The sequence below is a fragment of the Streptopelia decaocto genome (assembly GCF_964273445.1).
Source record: "Streptopelia decaocto genome assembly, chromosome: Z".
Taxonomy (NCBI): domain Eukaryota; kingdom Metazoa; phylum Chordata; class Aves; order Columbiformes; family Columbidae; genus Streptopelia; species Streptopelia decaocto.
This window is the reverse complement of record NC_138657.1, coordinates 41,431,382-41,453,550: the sequence shown is the minus strand read 5'-3', so window position 1 is coordinate 41,453,550 and position 22,169 is coordinate 41,431,382. Positions and strand designations below refer to the sequence as shown.

Sequence of the window (22,169 nt, the reverse complement as noted above, 5' to 3'; positions counted from 1 at the left end):
GATGTCTTAGAGTTTGGACAGCTTAATTTTCAAGTATTTGTCTCTACAATCTTGGCATTCAGCCACTTGATGTGAAGTTAAACGTGGCATGGCCTTCCCAAGCTTTATGCATGCTCCTTGACCTAAGACCTCCAATGTTTCAACATTTAGGAAGCAAAAATTTTAATTTAATCAGCTGGGGTGTTTGAGTTTGTCATCGATTTGTGTGTCTTGCCACCAGTGCTCCCAGCTCCTATTCAAGTTTCTGCGTCCATCTGTTAAAAAGACACCTGTGTGCTTTTGAGGAAAACCCTGAAACACAAGACAGCTGGGACCTCTGGAGAGCCATACCCCACCAAAAGTACCTCAAATTCATTAAACCTCATCTTGCTCACAAGTTCAGCTGATTTTTCAAGGTTGGGCACCCCGCGGACCCGGATATCTTCCTGTGGCCCTTCGGTCCAGGCTCCCAGGACGGCCGGAGGCTGCCAGCACAGTGAACGCCGCGACCGGATCCCACTCGTCCACGGCACGTGTGCGCGGCGAGGGCCGGGGAGCGCGCATGGGCCAGCCCGGCTCCTCGGGGAGGGGGAGCCTGAGTCGTGCCCGGGTGAGAGCCCCATGCGCATGCGCCCTGAGGACGGCGCCCCCGCTCGGCTCCGCTCGGGCCGCGGTCGGCTATTTCCGCCTCTTTGTTTTAAACTCTGGGACGACCCTTTTAATTTTATCTCCCCTGCCTTTTCTATTTTTTCTTTTTGGTGTGTCTTTGTTTGGTTTTGGCTTTGTTTTGTTTTAATTTTTTGGCTGGGGAACGGAAAGAGGGGCTGGTGTTTCCCTCTGTCTCGCGTTACCACACTCGCGTCCTCTGCATTTTCTCTGTGGTGGCGGCCGGGTAGGGACGGGCCGTGGAGCGGAGGATCGGTAGCAAGGAGGAAAATACCCCGCCAGCCCCGAGAGAAGATCGCGTCCCTCCCCCGCCAACGGACACGGCGTCGCCCCTCCCCGGTCAGGTCAGTTCGGGTCCGTGGCGTGGCGTGAGGATCCACCGGTGTCAGGACCGAGGTCTCGGCCTTCCCGCGCCCCACTATCGCGGCCACGGGCTGTGTGAGGCCAGACGAGTGTCCTGGGGGCGGGGCAGGTCTGCCACCCCCCTTCGATCTATGTGCGGTGGGGGGCTGTGGAGGGCCTCCCGTGTGCTTGGGTGCGGGGCCGTTTCTGCTCCAAGGTGGTGGGGGCTGCGGAGGAGTGGGCCTTTTGCCCCCCAGGGTGTCCGGGATTTGGGGAAGGAGGGCTGTGCTTGAACTTTCCGTGCTGCTACAAGCACGCTGTATGCTTGGGGGGTGGGGGATGTTTTATGTGGGGCTTCCCCTCTCCAAACACCCCTCAAGAAGCAGGGGGTCTTCTGTGGGTCAGGGGAGCGGCTGTGCTTGTCCTTCTCAGCTACCCCTCCTCGCCCTAGGGGAAGGTGGCTCTTCTGGGGGAAAGGAAACTCTTGACATCCCTCACTCCACCCCTTCCTACCCTGTGGTGTGGAGGAGCCTGGGGCAGCTCAGCTGCGGACAAGGCAGTCCTGCCTGTGGGGGCTGGCGTAGGTGGAGCTGTTCAGAGTTGTCCCTGGATTCTTCCCCCGCTTCAGGTGTGAGTTTGCAGGACTCCAAAACCCCACGGTTTTGGGAGTAGGGGTCGCTTTGAGGGGTGGGTGGTGGTGGAGATACCCTTTCCAGCAAGTTATAGAGGGGACATGGCACTCGTGTGTATGACCTCGGCTGCACGGGTATGTGTCTTCAATGCTGTGTATCTAAGTGGCATATGGGATTTTAAGTCTTGTGAGAAATAGGAAAAGAAGTGATACCTGCAGGTGTAGAACGCTTGTGGTTTTAGTTGGTTTAAGGTCTAAGGATATATGTACACACACACATATACATGTATACATATATATATTTGATATTACAAAATTCTAATTGTTTACTCATCCACTAGGTTTTAGTGAGTTGTGATGCTGTCAGATTTGGTCTCTTTTAGTCTGAAAGTGTCAGGTATTACTTCAGAGTGACCTGTGTGGAAAATTTAGCATGTCCTGACATTAGTAACGCTCACAGGAAGTTTGATTATTATCGTTTATTAAGTACTTGGATGTTCTTTTGTTACTTCGTGTTTGGTTTTGTTGTTGTTGGTTTGTTTCTTTGTAATTTTATGAAAGTATCACTCTATGTACGCTTTGTGTCAAGTCTGTTTAGGTGTTTCCTACCTTCTGTATGAAATACATGCCTCTGAGAAACCAGTTCAAGAAATTCTGGTTTATTATCTGTATATGCCCCGGAATGTTCTTCTGGAAGTATTTTGTTTGGTATTTTTAAAAATAATCCTACATAATTATCTTCCAGAGTTTCACAAAATAATTAAATATATGGATGAAAAGGTTTGAATTGCAAAGTTGAGATGAACCTTATGTTTAAGAAGCATCCTATGTATATATCTTCCATTGTAATTTGGTTTTCTTTATACTACACGGATAACTAGGCATATGCTAAATATGTTGTTATGGGTCTTTTTAATACTAGGTAGTGTGCTTTTTAAAAATTATTATGTATTATTTTTAGGTAGGACACTTATGAATTTTGTATTAATTCTTTTAGTGGCAGGTCAGATAAGAATCTGAACTGTGATACTTACCATGTATTTCATAAAGATGCTCTGCAATTTGTAAAATTCTTTAGTTGGTGACAAAGTGAATAGAAATAGAAACCTTGTACCCTTCCAGTAGCTTTACTATTTCAGTTTAAGTTGTACTAGTAGATAATTTATAATGTTGTTCAGAGAACCTGTGCAGAACTGAAGGTACTTGGTGAGATCATGTAGGCTGCATCTGAAAAGTGTCAGGTGGTTTTCTAGAGAGATGCATAAGGGTACCACAACAGAAAGCTTGGAAATAAATTGTAAAGCATTTTGTAAGCTACTTTTTGAGGAAATTCTGTTTGAATTCTTTTTGTGAGCTGATCTAGCCAGCTTGAGCTTGTTACTTTGCTGTCACCATAGAAAATCTAGACTGAACACTTGTAAATGTTGTATTAAAGCTGGCTTAAAGTTTGTGATTATGCTAGCCTAATACTAATGCCTAGAATGGCAGAAATTAATTACCATGATATGGAAGACTTCAGCTGCTAAGAAACTGTAAAGTGTAGCTTCTAGTTGCTCCAGCTGTCAAACCTACTCTTACTTCACCTGACTACCTGCATGATTTAGAGGAGGTAGTCTCTAAGCTTTATATTTGAGATATTGGTAAGCCTTCTTACCAAGGACCTTTGTATATTTGCTTTAATAACTTCCCTTTCTTTTTTCCAATGTGACTGTTTAATCTAGGTGGCCTTTGAAGTCTTTGTCAGGTAATCATCTCCCAGGACTGAAATAATTCTAAATTAGATTTCTGAACTTTCTGGGAAACTCTGTAAGAAGTAGAAGCATTTTCATTGAAGGTCTAAGCTAGGTATGACCTACAAAGTAGATGTGGATACGATGCTTTGGAATCATGCATGTTGATATTGTTTCACTTTTCAACTACTGTGTTATGAGATGATACCAGCTTACAGAAAGTGTAATGAGACCTTGTATGTTATAAACCAAACATTTTCTCTCTGTTTTGGATCTACTGTCTTAATTTGTACACATGTGGAAGCAGAATTATTAAATGGAACCTTGTTTGGATAATGGTGTTTGGAGATGCAATGAATTTAGAACTGCTGGCATTCCTGAGAGTTTAGTAGTTTAAAATCTGTTGTCTTTTTGTCATTGGTAGTAAGGGTGTTTAACAATGGTTGAAACTACTCCAATTTGCTAGGTTAGATATGATGTAACATTTAAAGAAAATGTGGAGAAAACCTTCTTAGGGCAGTTTGATTGGAGTAGGTTAAAAGCCAGGCAGAAGCGGTTCATGCCTCTTAGCTTATACCAGACTTGTTTTGGAGCTATGTCTTGAAGTAAAATTATAGTTGTTTATTCCTTGCACCTCCCTTTTTAAAATACAAGCTTGGTCTACTAGACTGCAAGTTTAGCTAATATGTGCAATTCATAAATGCAATAAAAGGGAAGAGAGAAATGGGTTGTTCTGCATTAAAAGCACTCTTTGCTATTGTGATATGTAACTGAAGACACACTGTAAATAGTGGTTTGTTCTATAATTGCTCTGAAGATCCAAGAAAAAACTTGGTAGTTATATCTGAATTAGGTATTCTCAGGTTAATTTTACTGAGTAAGTCCATTTAAATCAACAGACTATGAAAATGAGTGATGCGAACTAGTCAGTATGTGAGAATTAGTGAAACTGAAAGCCTTACTTGCTATTGAAAGTTTGATTGAATTTTGCTACTGCAGAGACCTGAAGTCTTGCAATGGTATTGCAGAGCCAGCATTGTAGGAAGAAATAAAACTGCATTGCGCTGATTAATGATACTCTTTCCCCTTTTTCTTCCTTATTTTTTTTTCCTTAATCAGAAACACTGCTTTATATTAGTATAAACTTCATACTATACATAAGAACTTAAGGGTCTTTTTATTAATTTGTCAAACATAGCACATATTCAAAAGTAGGGAGTAGTACAGATCATTCAAAAGTAGGGGGACTGATGAAGTGTGGTGAGCTCAAGTTGTTAGTACTTGTTCTTTGTGCCAAAAAGATGACTGCTCTCACAGTTACAACTCTCTTTATCAAATCACAGTTTTGACAGAGCCGGTGGGGGAAATTGTTAAGGGGTTGGGGGGAAGAACTGGAGATAACTGAAGTGTGTGTTGGCTTTACTACGATGCAGGGTAAGATTTTAAGGAAGAAATGTGCAAGTGTGAAGAAAACCAAGCTTGTTTGTAGTTTTGCTGGTGGAAAAACTTACTTAAACTAGCTCTACAGTTGTTTTCCATCTCTGCGAAGTGACAAGGAGACTTATTGTTATCTCTACAGACATAATTTAGGTTGATATTAACTATTTTGTGTTCTGAGCCTGTGACTGACTATAACTTAGAAATTTTTATACATTCAAAGGGCTTGTGTTTTGGCAGCAATAAGAATTCTTCTCATTTGAAACTGAGGCTATCCTTACTGTCGGAAAGTGAAGAAATCTGTGCCTTGTGAATAGCATAAATTCATTTTGATTTAAGGTAGGAAGCATTCTTTGTAGGTTGTGTGTGGGTGAGAGTGTGCTGTGCAGTATTTGCTTAATTAAGAAAGTGTTTTTGGTTTTGTTTTGTTTTTCTGGTTGCTAGAATGAGTATCATTTTATTGGCTGACTTGCAAGTGCCTGTCTTGTCAACTTTTTCAGCTTTAGTTAAGAACTTTCTTTTCGCTCTGCATAACCTGACAGTGAGTGTATGATATTTTCTTTAGTTGATTATAACATAGTCATTGTGATGTTACTGAATATAATAGAAATCTTTTGTGCATTATGTGTGGTGTTATGCCACAAGAGTTCATCTCTGCTATTTTATCTTGCAGTGGGCATGCAAATATAATGTTTGTAACCATAAATGTTGTGTATTCATGAAAATATGTAAGCATTGCCAGTGCAGTGTTGGCTGATTTTTCAAGTAATGTGTTGTGCTTTACAGCTTTTTCTAGTTTGTCACCTGAAAGAACAAGCTGAAAGGTACAGTACAGCTCACTAATATATTCTTTAATTCTGAGTAATTGTCTCTGACATTTCTTGTTGTACCTGAACTATTAAAGTAAACAGATTAGCAAAATGAAAGCTATGGGTCAGTTGATCACTTAGTTGAAGGACATTGCCAAATTTATTTAAACTTACTAGACAAAATGTTTGTTTTTATTGTAACGAATTTATCATACTGAGCAGTGGCAATCAGCAGAATTTATCTGGGGAATGGGATTTTTTTTTTTTTTTTTAAACTTAGTGGCATGCTTTGTTCATTCAAGGTGACTTATCTCAAAAATCATTTAGACATAAACACATTTGGAAGTTAAAGTTGTGTCCTGGGTGAAAATGGACTGGGATGTTAACATCTGTGTTTTGGATTATTGTATTTCATACCGTTCCACTGTGAAAATAACTGGGTGTTTTTTCTTTTTTTTTTTTTTTTTCCCCTAAAATATAAAGTATGTTCTAGACACGAGGACTCCGATCTTGATTTGAGGATTCAAAATAAGCAAGAGGTAAGGGATTTTTTTTGTGAGCTTGTCTAAGTACCTAATAATGCACACTGCTGAAAATACATATGCCCTTGTTTCTAAATGAATTTTTAATATTTCAAACCCTGAATTTTATTAAATCTGTATCTGTTAAAGATACTTTTAATACTATTTCCTCACTTTAAGAGATTGCTAACTCACTGTAATAGAATCAATCCTCTTAATGCTTGAAATGCTTTTCTTTCCATTTTTGAATTATTTCTTTCTTCTAAGGTGTGGAGCCCAAACCAGTGTACAGTGTTTGCCTGATCAGTTCTGTCCACACTTATGAAAGGTCCCCCGCTGCTGTGCCACAGGAAGTGATTCTCTTAAGTCTTTCTTGCTTTAGCATTGTACTAGCTGGTACTTTACTTACTTTTTCCTGAATCTTCTTCAGGGAAAAGCACACACAACATCACCACTTGTGAAATGTGCACTTGGAATTTCTTATCCATGAGTGCAAGTTGCTCTTCTCCTCTGCAAAAATCTGAAGTTGTGGAAAGTTTTTTTGTGTTGGTGTGGAAACAATGTAGTAAAAATACTCTGTGAGTGAAATCTGTCAGGTTTAGAGATATACATTTACCATTTTTAGGAACAGCTGCATGGATTTATTTTATTTGTTGAATAAAATAAGTAACTAAACTGCCTTTTCCTTTAGCAGTTTCCTTATTGCACAGCAGCCTTGGACTTACATCTATTTATGCTTCAAGACTGTGCTTTTTTTTCTTGGGTTGTCATGATGATTAGTTCACAGATGTTTAGTTAAAATCTTGGTAAAAGAAAGTTGTTTGATCTCTGCTTATACTATTTTCAGACAAATTGTGAAGAGATGCCTGTTTGGTGTTTGGTTGTTTGTTTGTTTTTCCCCCTGGAAAATCCATATATGTGTTTTCCTTCCCAACGCTCTTCTCCCAGTGTATTCAATGTGTTTGGATGTGATAAACTGGCATTACCTTACCTTGAATCTGTACTTCCAGATTCTGAAGTTCATTGCTACAATCTGTGTCTTTTCCTGCAGTGAAATATAAAATCTAGTCTATTCAAAATACTGTGATAATTCCTTATTTTACCAAGATTTTCAGTCTTCTGTTGAGCAGGAACAGTTTAATTGAAAGTTGTTTTTAAATAACATCCTTGTTAATGGTAGCATTATGCTTGGTGGCACTAGAGTAAGTATTTTATTTGCATACTAATTTATTAATCTTGTGTTTCTAATCTTGTACTTCTATTTCTTGACTGGCTAGAATGAGGTAGAGATCCTCCCAAGATCAGGTAATTCTATAGAAATTTCAGAAAATACTTTTGTTTATATTCATAAAATGCTTTATTTAAACATCTTATTTTGACAGTTGTCCACAAGAAAACTAGTCTAGATTTGTATAGGCTTATATCTGAAGTAGCATAAATGGCACTGGACCAGATAAAAAGCCATCTGGGTGGAGCTAATTTTCTTCAGTTCACTTTTTTGCATATGAGATTCTTTCAAGATTTGACCCAAGTAACCAGAAGTAGTCTGTGTATGTTTATCGACATGGTATTAAGTGAATCTTGGCACTTGTGACTATCTTTGAAATATGTAGGTGCAAAAGGTACTGTATTAGTTGCAGTAATTTTTAATTAAACTTTTTAGGCATAATCTAAGATGCTACCACCAGAATTTATCAGGAATGTTTGCTCTTATCTGTAGAAGTTATTAAAATTACGTAAGGTTATAGTGTCCAGATGATAATAGCTCATGGGATGCACAATTATGATTTTATGACTAGAAATGCTTTGAATTTGGACTAAGTGTTAGAGAGAGGATAACACTTTGTTCTGTTTTCATTTTGTTTGGACAAAATGGCCTTTTTTACTTTTTACTGAAATTATCCTTGAAATGGGACACAAATAGGTGTAGGCCTAACTCTGTATATAAGCCACTTCGTGATCAATTATATAAATGGATTATGGTCTTCAAATGAAATATTTTGGTACTTCTTTTTGGGAAGGGAAAGTACATTCTCTCCCCATGTTTCAGTTCCTCCCTCCATCGCTCCACCACATGGGTCAAATGACTTGCTTAGTGGAACTAGAAGTAGACTTCCAAAACCACTGCTCTGTCAAGGCTTTTATTGCCCAGTCACAAGCATGAGTTGACGTTGAGTTTAGTTTCTGGTGATGACTGGAAAGTGTCATGGAGATTTATCTTTAGAATATGGAAACACAGAGTGTAAGGATAAGTGAAAACCTTCCAGATTGCTCTTCTGTAGCCTTGATTAGTAGGCCTGATGTAACTGTAAGATGTATTCACTGGAAGAGTGAAGACAAAATGAGCTGCTTTAGCTTCTCTGGATTCATTAGCTACTTAATGCTTCCTGTATTAAGTAACTTCTTTTTGAGTTATCATCCGTTATTGCCATGTGCAGACATTGAAATTTTAGCATGCAAATGGAAAAAAATTCAGGTCTCTTCTCCCAGCTTGAATCTCAAATGAAAAGAATGAGCTTTTTTCCCCTGAAATACTTTGCTAGTGCTCATGATTGAAGAGAACTACACTACTGATTTTATTTTTTATTAGGGCTATTACAGTATTTCATCTGTCTGTTAGTGCTGGTTTTATTTACTTGAAGTTTGAAAGAGATAACAGCTTAGCTGTTGATTTTCTGTTTCAGCTTTATTTTCACCAACATTCTTCCCTTTCCTATAAAAGCTGGTATCTGTGCCTTGTTTTAAGGGAATCTGAGGAGTTTAGTGCTAGGATTTAAGTGCATAATGTGTATTCAACTCATTTATGTGCTAAAACTAAACTCCTCCAGAGGCTGTAGAGTATCATTACCATGACTGGATAAGGAAGAGCAATTTAACTTTTGTACTATTCAAAGATGTGTTTTCTATACTTGTGACACTAGAGAGACAGACCTTGAGCATGGGACAAAATGACTATGTGTAGGGCTGGAAAGGGAAACTTCTTTTGAGAAGGCAGGTAATTTCTCTTGCTAACTGGAATATGTGCTGTAGCAGGTGCTAAGTTGTAGTAAGGGAAACTGGTAGTTGCTTACGTTGTCTAAAATTCGGTTAAGCTGTTGGTATTTGGCAATTTAGAGAACATTTTCATGGCTACTCCTTATTAAAGTGTTAGTATTACTGAACATAAGAAGGGAAATTCATACTGTCATTTGGGTGATCTGTTCTTAGACCATACATTAGTAAGCACTTGAGATATATGGCTGACAGACAAGTTCATTGATCTAGCTCTTATTCCATCTGCTTATTTTCCTGAAGAGTTTCCCCTTGCTCTTCTGCTACGTTGAGCCTGTATGGGCATAAAGCTGCCTTTATCAGTGGTTTGTACTAATATTCTGTACTGTTAAAATAAACACCTGATGTGTAAGGAATTTTTGCTCTGAGGTGGCCTTCTCCAGAAAAAAAGTGTGGGCAGATAGAACCAGTAATTTCTAACACGGCAGAAATGAAGCTAGTATTGTGGTAAGATTATTTTGTTTCCCTAACAAGTTAGACCTTTCAGCTCCTGCCTGTTGCCCAGCAAATTTTCTCTGTTATAATAGAACAGCAAAAGTCAGGTCACAGGTGTCACAGAGGCACCCCAGAATTGGTTTAGGCAGGTGATAAGCTCCAAACCAACTTTAATCATAACTCTTCAATGGAAAACCAGCTAGAAACAATGTTTATCCGAAATTATTCAGCACACTGACAATGTTATAAAATAGGCTGCCCAGGGGGCTTGTGCAGTCTCCTGCTCTGGAGACATTCAAAACCCGCCTGGACGCCTTCCTGTGTAACCTCATCTAGGTGTTTCTGCTCCGGCAGGGGTATTGGACTAGATGATCTTTAGAGGTCACTTCCAATCCCTAACATTCTGCGATTCTGTGATTCCGTGATACCGGTTAGGAGTTCAGTTACCACACAGCTGATTCAGAATCAAGTGATCAGATCCCAAAACTCTAGAGTGATGATTCAAAATGCACATCTTCCCCCTCTTACAAAGTGAAGACCCTTAAGGGTACCCAGAAGGTCACTTATTAGTAAGGCAAGGTATCTCAGTTCTCAAGGAACTTTCCTTGAGGGCCAGCCTAAAGAGGAGAATCTTCAGCTGCAGACCCGCTGCTCCCCGCTGCTCCAAGGAAGGTGAACTCAAAACAGGGTCTCTGGCAGGCTCTGTTTATACCGTAGTTGATTCTGAGCTGTGGTTATTTATGGTAGTGGTCGAGAAACTTCTCTTAGCTGAGGTCTCTCATTAGTCAAGGGCCCTGTCTGTTGACCAGGGTGCGTGTGCATGACCATAGTGGTCTATTGGTCTAGCAGTTTCTGGTGGATGATGGGGCTGGGGGAAATGCATCTACTACAGCAGGTCATAGGAGCGATTAGGTCACAGCCAATAATTTAGTTTTATAAGTGCTGAATCCTCCAATGCTATTGTTTTCCACTGGATTTTTCTGTCAAGGGCCCTTGACCCTTAAACCAGTGTCATGTTGCAGGACTGATAGACAAGACAGTGGTGTTCTAATAGTCTTGCTCTTCTTTTTGGTCAGAGTTAGCAGAATATTGACTTTAATGCAAAGTTTAGAATGATTGAATGATGTTTTGTGTGTTCTGTGAGGTTTTCTTGAACTGTGACACGTTATTAGATTATGCAGTTTAAAAAATGTCTTAACAGTTACATTTTGGAAACCTTTCCTTACTGCAACATGGCCAGTGAAACGTAAAATAAAAATAATAATAAAAAAATTGAAACAAACAACAACAACAAAACCCCCAAAAGCTAGACATTTAATTTCTTCACTCCCTTCCTACACACATGCAGAACACTAGATCTAATGATGATGAGGAAATGAAAATAAATGGAATGTGAGGGCTTTAAAGATATAATTCTTTCTACAAGTTTCAGTTTTCAAACACTGTTATTTTGTTGAGAATGTTGTGAACCTTTTTGAACTGGAAAGTTGGAGCATCCATCAATCATTTGCAATGGGGTTGGGTTGGAAAAGGATGATTGTTTCAGTTCTTAAAAGACAAAGGAAACCCAAACCCCATGCTCCACCTCCTTCCCCCCCCCAAAAAAAAAAAAAAAACCCAAAACAAAACTGAAAAAAAAAATAGTTTGGTGGTCAGCTAGACAGGTACTTGAGAATGCTGACTTCTGCATTCTGACTTGAAAATGTAGTATTTGTTTTACATGAGCACACATAGCAATTTAAGGACATTTTGGAGATACTGGGTTCATGTCACTTTCATGATTTTATTAAGCCTGCCAAAAGTGTGAGGTGAAGTCTTTTCCTGTATGCAATGTGACCAGCTCCAGTACAAACATATTAAGATGAGTTCAGAAGATATGGGCTACAAGACATATGGCTGGTGAAATGTAGTTATTAATGTCTTCTGTGTTTTGGTAAAAGATAACTTTCAAATTTCTGTGCTGTTTGCGCTTCTAATGGATAAAGTTAATGCACTTAACAGTTCTTTATCTTTACAGCTTTTTAGCTATTAAGATGGCTGGGTTAGAATATCAGCAGTCTAAGGCTGCTCTTTATGTTCTTGTTCTGTTTCAGTATGATAAAGTTGGTATGGTCAGCTTGTCAAAATAAGTCAAGAGCTGAAAAAGCTAGAATTACTGTACTAGAGGAATGTTTTTTGTGCTTATTGCATGATGGCATCATGTCATTATAGTCTATGTCATCATAAATGGGAAAGAATTAAAAAACTCCCACATAGTAAACTAGACTACATTCCAGTGTTTAATTTTCTTCTTGGAGAAAAACTTTCCTTTTCTTCCTCATTTGTTCGAACTACTGATTTTCACGTTCCTTTCTATTACATGTTGAACGTTCCCACTTCTTTCCTGATTCCTCTCAACCGTTAACCTTTATTTTAAGTGCTGTTTATGTTGAAGCCTATTTTTCAGTGCAGTTTACATGTGTAAAACAGGAGAAAAGGAGAGTTCTGCTGAGCACACTTGCTTTGTGCAGGTTGTTTTTTCCCTGCTTTTCTAGGGCTGACAACTGCTTAACTATTGCCATTGATTCTGCAGAAGGCAAATGGCTCTAAGGGTTTTTTGCACAGTTGTGGAATAGAGGGCCTCACAGTGTCTTAACAGTTCAGCTGCTCTGTTGCAGGTTGATAGAAATGCCTGTTGGGCCTTCAGCATTGTGCCTGGCTGTCCACTGTCTTTCAAGGGAAATTTGTCACATGTAATGGATGATACTTGAATGGCTTACCGTGAGAAATATGTGTGCTGCATGAAGCCTATAGGGCTCACACTAAAGAAGAGTGGTAGAATAAGAGACGATTCTGCTTCACAACAAACACAGCCTCTCTAGTAAGTGATTATTTTCTCCTGGTATTTTATTATGGATATTGCTTGTGGAAGGAGAGAGAAGATGACAGCAAACAGAAGAAGGACATGAACCTGTTGGAATGAGTCTAGAGGACAGCCACAAAGATGATCAGAGGGCTGGAGCACATGTGCTGTGAAGAAAGGCTAAGAGAGTTGCAGCTGTTCAGCCTGAAGAAGACTCTGGGAGACATTATAGCAGCCTTCAGTACCTAAAGGGTACTAGAAATCTCAGAGGGACTTTTTGCAAGGGCATGTAGTAATAGGACAGGGAGTGATGGCTTAAAACTGAAAGAGTGTAGATTTAGATTAGATATTAGGAAGAAACTATGAAGGTGGTGAGGCACTGGAACACATTCCCTGGAGAAGTTGTGGATGCTCTGTCCCTGGAAGTGTTCAAGGCCAAGTTGGATGGGGCTTTGAGCAACCTGGTCTGGTGAAAGGTGTCCCCGCCCATGCGAGGGGAGTTGGAACTAGATGATCTTTAGGGTCACTTTAAACCTAAACCATTCTATGATTCTATGCAACAAGCAGCAGTTTAGCTTGGTGGAAAGTTAGGTGACATAATTTGGGCTAAGAGCTTCTTAGTACGATTTGAAAAGTTCCATGATACTGTTGTGAACAAAGTAGTTTTTAATAATATGTTTATCTTCTAAGACATTTAAGCTGAAATTTATATATGAACTATTGTACATTTCTCCCTAAAAGCGCCTGAAAAGATAGAATTGGCTCCTTTGGGTATTACTCTCTACTGTCATAAGCGCACTGAACTAATGATTAATTTTGTTTTAAAAATGCTTAAGTTCCTAATATTTCATCTATGTTAAAGATTCTACTAACCAAAGAAGTAGAAATGAGAATTCTTGTCTTACTGAAAACTTGAAACTTTTGACTTCAGATTTTTCAGTCTAGGACTAATATATTTTAGTAGTTCACTTGACACAGTCCAGGGTATTTACTGAAGAAAATGGCAAGTCCTCATAAAGGAGAAGTCAGTTGTTATTATGTTGTCTCCAAATATTAGCACTATTGTGTTCCTGCTCATTAAAAATAATTAAGCTTTTTGCAGGTAAAATGGTGTTGGATTGGATTGGGTTGTCTTGACTAGTGCAGTCAGTTTTATCCATGAGAAGTAAATATGTACTGATGTGGGGGTTTATCACCTGATAAGATATTCTCTACTTGGGAGTGTTAGGGCAATGATATAATTCTATTTTAGCTTAGTTTTGGACCGAGCAAGCTTCTTGAATGAGCTGTGTGCTCAGACTGGTGTGTTTGTTCAAGGAAACAGGCAAATATGCATAGCAGAGTGGGAGTTTTGGAATAGAAACATAGCAGGCCAGAGCAGGATTGGCATGGGCTGTTGTTTGAGTGCTTCATTAAGCTAGTGCAGATCAAGATGCAGGTATACTAGACTTCAAAACTTGCTTTGGCACCCTCCCATTCTTTACATTATGTTGATGGAAATGTAAAAATCAGTGATGTTGGAAAGTGACCGTGTGTACATTTGAATATAAAAATTAACAATGTCTTGTCAAGAAAAATGGCTCTGACAGTGCTATTTGGTGTTGCTTAGATTTTGTCATAAATGGCATCAGTGCAGGTGATATGAGTATCTCTCTCCTCTCCTGTCATACTTGAGAGCTTAAAGCAATAATGAGTAGTTGCAACAGGTGTTTCCTATAAAACTTGGAAAATGTTCACTGTGAAAACAGATTCTGTTTCCTTTGCATTAACACCTAGTTAAAAGAAAGTTGTATGCCTTTCATAATAAAGCCAAAGTTCTCTGCTATTTGTGCTTACTATGCTTTGTACCCTCTAAACATAAAGTACATGCAGAATGCTGTCTGCTGTAAAATTAGTGGTATCCAAATTTGATAAAATGCTTAAAACCCATACAATTTTGATTTTTAAAATCAGTTGGTTTTATACTAGTGAACACTCAAAGCTAACTCTTTTAGGTTCACAATGTCTAGCAGTGCAAACTCCTTTAAATTGAATAAAGTGAAATGTTCTTAGACATAATGAAAGGAGATTGCTTGGATACTTGAAAAATATGCCACAGTAGTGAAATGAAGTTTTTAGATGATGAATCCTGCCCATTGCAGGTATGTTGACAAAGAATTACAGTCTATTGGAGTAAACTTCAGAGGTTATGAATGTTTTTCCTGCTGGCACTGATTGACAAGCATAACTTTATTCCGACTGTTAATGGGTTGATGTATTATTGAAATGATTTGTATATCTCCTTGTTAAGAAAAAGGAAGCTTTCAATAGTGCATTCTACCGTATCCTTAACAAGGAAAAATCTTGCAGCAGCATATACAAGCCTCTGGTCCTTTTGCACTATTTTAACATCTGAAAATCCCAACTCAGGTGGTCCTGATTTTGTATTGCATTCTTGTGTCCTTTCCTCGATGTCTTCACCATAACAATTTGATTTAAGAGTGAAAAAAAGAATTAAAGAGGAAAAACGTTTTCAAAACTGAAGTTTCAAGACTTCACGGTAAGAATTGAGGCAATCAAATACTGGAAGATATGGAGGGCTGAACGGGTTTTGGTGGAAAGAAAAAAAAAACTTTTCTGCTTTATTGGTTAAGTTGCTGTTATATAATTTAATACTAAAACAACAATGCTAACTATCAAGTTTGTTTTCACGTATTCAGTCAGTTGAAAAGTTAGGATTGTGTCTAGGGTAAGAAAGCTGCAGCAGCAAGAGTTCAAAGAAGACTGAATAACTGTGTTACATTCTTGCTTCAGTTTATATTGAAAGAGCCGAATGCCAGGACAATAGAAGTGTGAGCAGACTGCATCTTAAAGCCCTCCTGAGTTTCAAGAACAAAAGAAGAAAGATTTCGCAAGGCTCCTTTTCACTTGGTTTGTATAGTTCATAGGTACCTAACTTCATGTAAGTTACTGTGTGTACATTTGAATCCAGAAAGAATACAGAATTTCTGTTAACCATTTGCAAGGTGTGGGGCAATTCTAGCAACATTTGCTCATCTTCTGTCATAGCAGTACAGAGGCAGTAACTGGGCAGGTCAGTGAAGCTGAAAGCTTTGATCACTGAAATTTTTTAACCAAAGGCATGGATCTGTAATTTTTGATATCCTTTCAAACCATTAAGTATTGTTTGGATTAATGAACTGTCAAGTGCTGTGTTCTGGTCTTAAACTATGTGGAGATGTTAAAAAGAAAAGTGATGGTTGGTAAAATGTGCATTCAGCTGAATTTCAGCACCTTCCTACCTCTTACTTGCTGTTAGCTTCTGCCTTCCTACTACAGATTTCAGTTTTGACAGCTATTGTTTTTTACTGGGCTGTCACTGTAAATGACAAGTGAATGAGGAGGCAAGTGACTGAAAACCTGAATTTTTAAAGGCCTTTTACTAAATACCAAGAGTAGCTGTCTTTGGTTCCTATATGAAGTTTCTTTATCCAGTCTTCCTCAAAAAATAGGCAATATTTGCATGAGAATAGGAAAATTGTTTCTGATAGAGATGTGTAGCTGCTTCAGATAAAAGGTACAAAAATCTCAATACTTCGGTTACCATACAGTTACTCACTAGGTATATAACTTTTCCTTGTCTTTGTTAATAAGTGGTTGGTTTCTGGGATTGTAGAATCACATATGACATATATACGTAACTAGATGTTTTCATCGTACCTAGGATTAGAATTTTTGAACGAAGTTTGCAGTCTGTTTCGGCTGTGATTAAGTCCTCAATTACTTTACCTGAAGCACATGGATATTAAATGTTCAAAAAGTGATGCGGGTTCAGTCAGTACAATCTCACTGAAGTTTTGGTTTTAAAGGACTTTGTAATTCATTGAGTTTCAAGGCTGCTTTTTACCAACTTTTAATTACTGGAAGTCATAGATCTCTTCATATCTGTCTGATCCATGTGTACTGAATTGAAACAAAGGGCCTTTTTAATGGCTTGTGGTTTCTGTCTCTAAATTCTCAGTGAGCAGGATGTTGGAGCCTATTCTTCCAATGTACGAAAAATGTAAATTTTTGTCAAAACTTAGTCTGTGGTAGTATTCAGGTTAAGAATAGTCTTTCCTTCAAAAGTGTGCTGCCCCTAGCAGTGATTTTGATGGCTGATAATGAGCCAGAATTTATTCAGAGAAGATTGTAGTGATATTCATTAGTGAAATTAAGTTCACTCCTGAGATAAATTTTATAGAATTTTTAAAAGCTTTATGAACTTGGACACTTTAAGACCTCTTCCCAGTTTTATCAATGGTTGTAATGCATGTTGATAGGAAACACTGTTGTACCCTTAGCAATAAACAAAGGAAATAGCAGAATATAAAGAGGAATTTGAATGTAATTAAACCAGTGAATTTTTGTCAGAAATGGAAAATTGGTTTAGTGGGATCAAATCTGGCCAGTCAGACATTGTTTTTAATCCAGGTTATCTTGCAGAAAATTTAAACTTCTGTTACATACATATTTTTCTGCATTCCAATACTCTTAGAACTATTTCAAAACCTACCATGAACAAGTCATGATCTGAACAACTCTTTTTTTTTAATTGGAAAAGGTGTCTGAAATGCACCTTAAGAGTTTTGAAGGATGTGCTTTCAGAGGCTGTGGAGAAAATCTAATGGCTTGCTGATGCCAAACAAAGTTCAGTTTTCACTGTGCAGTGCATCCTCTTACCTGGAGCATTCTTAAGTTCTCCTTTACCTTAATGTGAATAAGTGAATTTATCAGTCCAGCAGAAGACTCTCCACATACTCGTGAGTCATTGCCAAAGCATCCCTAAGCACCACCAAAAAAACCCAGCACCACCTGTATGGAAGATGCTGGTTTAATGAGACTAAGAAGAGCTGCTTTGAACAATACAGTGATGGAATTCTAAAGTTCTGCTAATCAAGGCAGCTAGATGGCAGATAAGAAAAAATATTTTCTACTTCAAAATGGCAAAAGATTTTTTTTATTCCAGGAAAGTTTACTAATGATGTAATTTGTAAAAGCTTTTCTAAGCAAAAGTTCATTAACTAAACTTCATTTTAGTTGTATGCCTTACTAGTCTATGTGAAAGAACTTTGTGTACATGCAGGTATTGTACAATAAACAACAAACACAGTGGTAAGTCTATCTGATTAAAATTAAAATAATTGTGTTGATATTTTAGAGCTTTGAGACCATTAAACCACCTTTTCTAATTGGATTATGTTACAATTGGGAAGATTTATTAAATGAAACATCTGCTTTGAGACAGTGTCCTCATTTTCCTGTCTTAGTTCTTCTCTGCTTATGCACCACCTGCCTAAACTCTACCAGAATGAAATGGCTTGCATCACCTTAAAATTATTTTAGACTATTGATAGGTAGCTTAAATGATTGATGTTACTCACTATTTGCATACTTCTGCAACTCTCAAAATCAGTAAAAGCAACTGTGTGAAACTGGTTTCTATGGGGTTAGGGTGCTGACTGAGCTTAAATACAAACCTGTAGAGGTATGCACAAGACAATCAAGGGAGTTTTAAAAGCTCTGCTGTCCCCATTAACAGCAGGTGAGTGCAAAAGTTACAAAAGATAATTAGTTGTCCTATGATTCTTTCTATTTAATACCTTTTTTTTTTTTTTTTTCTTTTTTTTTTTCTGAGATCGTACTCAGTCTGTTGGGGTGTGTAAAAGGAGGACATAAAATTCTTGTTAATAAAATTTCATCCTAACTTTCTCTTAATATTATTTTAATAACTGACAATTGTAGTTAGGTACCACATCTCTAATTTCACTGATGTTGAGTATAAACAGAGCCACCAAAATCAGTGCAAGACACCCAGTTTTAAAAGAGTTTTGATGTTGCCAAAACCTTTTTGTCTTGCCCTTTCGCTTCCCCCTGCCTTTCTTCTGCTGACTTCTACTCTGTCCACCACATTACTTGCCTCAGACGTTAAAAAGAGTCAGTGATTGGGAAGTCTGGGGTTGAAGATGAGAGGATCCTGTTTCTCTTGGCAGCTGGTGCTGCAGGTACAATGAAACTTAAAATTTTCATGCTGTTGCAGTAGGGCCACCTTATATGCTCTCAGTTGATTTTCTTAAAGAAATAACAATTATTTACTTGATTTTCAAAGTGTCTTCCTTAATTTAGTGCTTTATAAGCAAGCATCTTCTTTCTGATGAAAAGTTAAAGAGCTAACTTAAATAATTTGGGTATTTGTATATGTCTTTGGCTGCAGACAGTTTGAGAGATTGGATGTGTGACCATTTTCAGCTAAAATTTATGAAGCAGGTATTAGACTTCAGGGCTTTAATACAGTCAGTTATAATACAGACTCTAAATCTAAGCAATGTATAAGAAAAAAAAATTAAATAAAACCTTGTATTAAAATGTCTTAGTATCCAGCCATGGTATCAATTATGTGTGTAGTAACTTCGACCTCCTTATCATTAGATGCCAAACCGAGATTGAATAGCTCTTTTTTTCAATAGTATTTGTATTTTGTGAATTTTATAAGAAGTTAATTCCTGTAACAGCTGGGAGGAGGCAATGTTTGATGTTCCACATTACTCTCTGTGAAGTGAAATGCTGGAGAATAAGTTAGCAAAATTTGTGTGAAAGAGCATAGGACCCAGTTTTGAGTCAGCCAGTAGTCTTCAACTGTATTGTTATTTCTCCTGCATTACTGAAGTCCTTCTTTTCCTTATTATGTCTCTTACTAATAACATGCAAGACAAATTTTGAACAGTCATCTTTGCTGTTTTGACAACTTACTGGAGGGCATAATTAATTTTGTGTAGACAGAAACAGGTGTTAAATGGAAAATTATCAGATATATCAGTCTTTCACTGTGCATGGAAGGTAAGTATAGGGTGTGAATAAAGATTAAATAGGTAGATTTAATACCACTATGTCCTGATTAGTACTTCTACTTTATCTCAAACATTTGTGTTTGTCGAGGGTTAAGATTGCGGGGTGACAATAAAACCCTGGCAGATGTATTGTTAACCCCCTCTCCCCCCCACTTCCCCCTTTTTGCCCCTCCCTCTCCCCCCTTCCCACTCAGGACAGGCGATCGGGAGGGAAAGAAGGACAGAGAGAAGAGAGTTGGAAAAATTAAAGATGTTTTACTAATGCTACTAATAAGAATAGAGAAAATAATACAAAATATACAAAACCAATCTTGAAAGTCTCAGTAACTGCAGAGCCGGCCACCAAAGTCCAGGATTAGACTCTGCAGCCAAGTGGAGCTGGAGTCTCTCACTAGGCCTCAGTTCGCAGGGACAACCAGCGAGATCCTCTCCTAAGGTCGGCCATAAGCAGAAGGGACGAGATCCTCGTGGTCTCCCACTTTTATATGAAGTATTCACGTGAATGGAATGTTATACACAGTTGGTCAGTTTCTTGGTCACTTGTTTCTCGTCGCCCCTCTTGCGAGATGTCCATCCATGCTTATCAATAAGTTTGCATTCCATTGCTAGGTTTACCAAAACATGTGTCTGGTTCTCCAGGAAAATGCAGTTAATATGAAGGCTTTAGCTGACAGGCAAAATTCACTGAAAGAGAAACTTGTTTTTAGCAAAACCAGGACATTCCACCCCTTATAATATGCCATTCACTGAATACTTAAACCTTATCAATACAATCTATCAACACAATCTAATTAATCACTACTACTGTATATATATATATGTACATATATACACAGGAGTAATTAATCAGTGGACCATCCTTTGAAAGTTCATTAAGTTCATTTTGTCACAACAGTCTCCCAGGGCAGGAAAAATGGTGCAAGTGCATCTCATGACCACTGTTTGTGGGTTAAAGACATCAACTTCGAGGAATTTGTCAGGCGCTACTCGAAGAAGCTAGGTCTGGTTTCATCATCACTGTTTTGATCTGAAAGTCACTTATTAAATACTGTTAGTACGGCAATTCACATCATGCAGTTCAGTATTGAATATTTTCACCTAAACTCAAGTCCCCTTGAGGTACACACCGAACTTCTCCATCCTTAAGCATCACCCACCAGGTGCTGCCAGGTCCCTGGGCAAAAACAATCCCACGAATGGGCTTGCCTTTGCCTGAGGCAGGAGTAACCCAGATTGCCTTTCCTAGCATGTTTTTCATGTGTACTACAGGGACTTTATCTCCTTCTACAGTCCGTAGAGTTTCTGATTGGGCAGGCCCGGATCGATTGGTTGATCCCCTGGTGTTGACCAACCAAGTGGCTTTTGCTAAATGTGAATCCCAGTTTTTAAAGGTTCCACCACCAAGTGCCTTTAGTGTAGTTTTTAGCAAACCATTGTACCTTTCAATTTTCCCAGAGGCTGGTGCATGATATGGAATATGATATACCCACTCAATACCATGTTCTTTGGCCCAATTGTCTATAATACTGTTTTTGAAATGAGTACCATTGTCTGATTCAATTCTTTCTGGCGTACCGTGTCGCCAAAGGACTTGCTTTTCAAGGCCCAAAATAGTATTTCGGGCTGTAGTATGAGGTACGGCATATGTTTCCAACCATCCAGTGGTTGCTTCCACCATTGTAAGTACATAACGCTTACCTTGACGTGTTTGTGGAAGTGTAATATAATCAATCTGCCAAGCTTCTCCATACTTATACTTTGACCATCGCCCCCCATACCATACAGGCTTTAACCGTTTCGCTTGTTTGATTTCGGCGCAAGTTTCATATTCATGAATAACCTGTGAAATAGTGTCCATAGTTAAATCCACCCCTCGATCGCGAGCCCATTTATATGTTGCATCTCTACCTTGATGCCCTGAAGCATCATGGGCCCACCGAGCTAGGAAAAGTTCACCTTTATGTTGCCAGTCCAAGTCCACCTCAGCTACTTTAATCTTAGCAGCTTGATCCGCTTGTTGGTTGTTTAGATGTTCCTCGGTGGCTCGACTTTTAGGCACATGAGCATCTACATGACGAACTTCCACAGGCAGGCTCTCTAGCCGAGCAGCAATGTCTTGCCACAGTGTGGCAGCCCAAATGGGTTTACCTCTGCGCTGCCAGTTGCTTTTCTTCCATTGCTGTAGCCACCCCCACAAGGCATTTGCTACCATCCATGAGTCAGTATAGAGATAAAGTATTGGCCACTTCTCTCGTTCAGCAATGTCCAAAGCCAGCTGGATGGCTTTTACTTCTGCAAATTGACTAGATTCACCTTGTCCTTCAGTGGCTTCTGTAACTTGTCGTGTGGGACTCCACACAGCAGCTTTCCACCTTCGATGTTTTCCTACTAGGCGACAGGATCCATCTGTGAACAGTGCATACTGCTTATCAGTCTCTGAAAGGGTATTATACGGTGGTGCTTCTTCAGCACGTTTTACTTCCTCCTCATCTGGAGACATCCCAAAGTCTTTGCTTTCTGGCCAGTCTGTAATCACTTCTAAGATCCCTGGGCGATTGGGACTTCCAATTCGAGCTCGTTGCGTGATCAATGCAATCCATTTACTCCACGTAACTTCGGTTGCATGATGTGGAGAGGGAACCGTCCCTTTGAACATCCAGCTCAGCACCGGCAGTCGAGGTGCCAGGAGGAGCTGTGCTTCAGCACCGATCACTTCTGAAGCAGCTCGAACTCCTTCATATGCTGCTAGTATCTCTTTTTCAGTTGGAGTATAGTTCGCCTCAGATCCTTTGTATCCTCGACTCCAAAAACCTAAGGGTCGACCTCGGGTTTCTCCTGGTGCTTTCCGCCAGAGGCTCCA

At 38.9% G+C, this 22,169-nt stretch overlaps 1 protein-coding gene across 13 annotated transcripts in view; it reads left to right on the top strand.

Annotated features, from left to right (window-relative positions):
- Positions 1 to 632: 632 nt before the first annotated feature.
- The window catches only part of PCGF3 (polycomb group ring finger 3), a gene marked incomplete at its 5' end in the record, with an annotated part of 64,629 nt that continues 43,092 nt past the window's right edge, over positions 633 to 22,169 (top strand). For 4 of the 13 annotated variants that reach the window (XM_082075729.1, XM_082075722.1, XM_082075723.1 and 1 more), the window contains 4 exons: positions 633 to 989; positions 5,009 to 5,124; positions 5,572 to 5,609; positions 6,078 to 6,133. Of the gene's footprint in view, positions 990 to 5,008; positions 5,125 to 5,571; positions 5,610 to 6,077; positions 6,134 to 15,236; positions 15,354 to 22,169 lie in introns of all 13 variants that reach the window. The other 9 variants (XM_082075730.1, XM_082075719.1, XM_082075725.1 and 6 more) reach the window with 8 other exon arrangements.